General features: G+C 51.5%; 2 long non-coding RNA genes and 1 pseudogene across 2 annotated transcripts in view; 1 reads left to right on the forward strand and 2 right to left on the reverse strand.

Moving 5' to 3' along the window:
• The window catches only part of LOC139025337 (uncharacterized), a 540-nt gene extending 367 nt beyond the window's left edge, over window positions 1–173 (reverse strand). Inside the window, exon 1 of the long non-coding RNA XR_011476909.1 lies at window positions 33–173. This is a non-coding gene — a long non-coding RNA (uncharacterized lncRNA). The remainder of the gene's footprint in view (window positions 1–32) is intronic.
• A 111-nt stretch (window positions 174–284) lies between these two features.
• LOC139025338 (uncharacterized) lies at window positions 285–1,057 on the forward strand. Its single transcript, XR_011476910.1, has 4 exons — window positions 285–379; window positions 423–466; window positions 778–810; window positions 985–1,057. It is a non-coding gene; the product is annotated as an uncharacterized lncRNA (long non-coding RNA).
• A 180-nt stretch (window positions 1,058–1,237) lies between these two features.
• LOC112074161 (DDB1- and CUL4-associated factor 4-like) overlaps window positions 1,238–2,894 on the reverse strand; it is a 10,901-nt pseudogene continuing 9,244 nt past the window's right edge.

A 2,894-nucleotide genomic window follows, 5' to 3' on the forward strand; every position in this document is an offset into this window, starting at 1 on the left:
CTACGTCAGACCCAGCTTCTCCACTCCGCAGCCTACGGTCAGACCCAGCTCTCCACTCCGCAGCTCTACGGTCAGACCCAGCTCTCCACTCGCAGCTCTACGGTCAGACCCAGCTCTCCACTCGCAGCTCTACGGTCAGACCCAGCTCTCCACAGCGCAAGCTTCTTACGGTCAGACCCAACTCTCCACTTGAAGGTCTTTGAATCTCCAGGCTGATAACTTTACGGCAGTAAGAGTCTCCTTCATTCCAGTTACTTTGGCAAAGAAATGTCTTTTGTCCATTTTCCTTCTTCTCTTCCAGTTCTTTTCAGACTGGTGGTCAACAGAACTATGAAGAGTAGTGAGTCCCTGAGTACTACCCCTTTTAACCAAGGCAGAAGTCCCACAGCTGCTCACAAGCCTCCCCCTAGCAGGCTGCTCAGTCAAGCCCTCCCCTAGCAGGCTGCCTCAGTCAAGCCCTCCCCTAGCAGCTGCCTTCAGTCAAGCCGCCCTGCAGGCTGCCTCAGTCAAGCCTCCCCTAGCAGGCTGCCTCAGTCCAAGCCCTCCCCTAGCAGGCTGCCTCAGTCAGCCCTTCCCCTAGCAGGCTGCCTCAGCCAAGCCCTCCCCTAGCAGGCTGCCTCAGCCAAGGCCTCCCCTGAGCAGGCTGCCTCAGCCAAAGCCTCCCTAGCAGGCTGCCTCAGTCAAGCCCTCCCTAGCAGGCTGCCTCAGCCAGCCCTCCCCTAGAGGCTGCGCTCACAAGCCCTCCCCTAGCAGCTGCCTCAGCAAGCCTCCCCTAAGGCAGGCTGCCTCAGTCAAGCCCTCCCCTAGCAGGCTGCCTCAGCAAGCCTCCCCTAGCAAGGCTGCCTCAGCACCCTCCCCTAGCAGGCTGGCTCAGCCAAGCCCTCCCCTAGCAGGCTGGCCTCAGACCAAGCCCTCCCCTAGCAGGCTTGCCTCAGCAAGCCCTCCCTAGCAGGCTGCCTCAGTCAAAGGCCCTCCCCCTAGCAGGCTGCCTCAGTCAAGCCCTCCCCTAGCAGGCTCGCTCAGCCAAACCCTCCCCTAGCAGGCTGCCTCCAAGTTCAAGACCTCCCTAGCAGGCTGCCTCAGTCAAGACCATCCCCTAGCAGCTGCCTCAGTCAAGCCTCCCCTGCAGGCTGCCTCAGCAAGCCCTCCCCTACAGGCTGCCTCAGCTCAAGCCCTCCGCCTAGCAGGCTGCCTCAGTCAAGCCTCCCTAGCAGGCTGCGCTCATGTCAAGCCCCTCCCCTAAGCAGGCTGCCTCAGCCAAGCCCTCCCCTAGCAGGCTGCCTCAGCCAAGCCCTCCCCTAGCAGGCTGCCTCAGCCAAGCCCTCCCCTAGCAGGCTGCCTCTGCTACTACCCCTCCTCCCTCCTGGTAGTCACTGTTATAAGGGAAGTAGTACAGATCGTGCCTGACAGCCATGAGGAGACCAGGCAGGCCTCTGCTGCCTCCTAGCTGGGAGGAGAAGACCACGCTGGGGATCATGTCCTTCCCAGCAGGGTGGGGAGATGGGATGGTCCTCAGGAGCTGGCCGTCCGCCAGAGACCACAGACGGGTGTAGCAGTCCTGACCCACTGGAGAAGACAAATGAAAAGATACTTATCATTCTTTTCTCATTTCATTTGACATGTACATTTCAGTAATTTAGCAGGCACTTTTCTTAAATGTTTATTTGGATCCTCATTAGCTTTTGCAGAAGCATCAGCCACTCTTCCTGGGGTCCACAAATAAATATATTTAAAAAAGACAAGTAACAAAACACTGATAGACCAGGACAGTCACACACATTTTAAAATACAACAACACAATAACGTGTGTCCCCTGACAGTCGCTGCTGTTCCATGAGATGTTGTTTAATAGGAGTTCCATGCGATCATGGCTCTTTACAATACTGTGCGTTGCCGTGAATTCGTTTTGGACTTGGGAGACTTGTGAAGAGACCCCTGGTGSCATGTCTTGTTGGGTATGTATGGGTGTCTGAGCTGAAATRTGGAATTTATCATCACAGTAATATTCCTCATAACTCTTGAGAGAAGCAGTTCGTCTCTCATCAACCGTCAAACCAGGAAAGACTGGCTTGTAATGTTGTAGATGTTAGTCATGTATGTAGAGTGAAGGGCAGATGTGCTGCTCTGTTTTAAAACAAATACAATGATTTTAGTTGTAGATGTATCATTCCCCACGGGGGGACCAGGATAAATATGTATGAACTTTCCAATTTGTAAGTCGCTCTGGATAAGAGCGTCTGCTAAATGACTTAAATGTAAATGATGTATTTTAAGACCAGTTTATTATGAATCAGCCATTCTGATAATGACTAACTCCTTATTTAGAATGGCATTGAGCTCACTGGCTTTGAGGTGCTGACATGTAAAAGTGTTGAATCATATGCATACATAGTCATTGTACCTTTTGTGTAWGACCAGTGGCAAATCATTTGTAAAAATAGAGAAGAATACCGGTCCAAGGAAACTGCCCTMAGGGACACCGCACTGTACATATCCTGATGTTAGAGATGCTTCCATTGGATAAATAACTCTCTCCAACCAGGTGATGTAAAGCCATAGCAAGTGAGTTTCTTCAATGACAATTTAGGATCAATAACATCACAGGCTGCACTGAAATCTAACTCATCTTATTATCCATTTCTTTTAACCAATCATCTGTCATCCGAGTCAGTGCAGTACAAGTTGAGTGCCTTTGTCTACAAGCATCCAGAGAGACTTACAGTTAGTGCATTCCCTTCCTTGGAGTAATTACTAAGAATGATTACTGGAATGAAGGACACTCTTGAAGAGAAGTTAAGCCCTGTAACCTACCAGCCATCAGCAGTAAGGTCCTGTAACCTACCAGCCATCAGCAGTAAGGTCCTGTAACCTACCAGCCATCATCAGTAAGGTCC

This window comes from Salvelinus sp. IW2-2015, unplaced genomic scaffold (genome assembly GCF_002910315.2).
Source record: "Salvelinus sp. IW2-2015 unplaced genomic scaffold, ASM291031v2 Un_scaffold2520, whole genome shotgun sequence".
NCBI lineage: Eukaryota > Metazoa > Chordata > Actinopteri > Salmoniformes > Salmonidae > Salvelinus > Salvelinus sp. IW2-2015.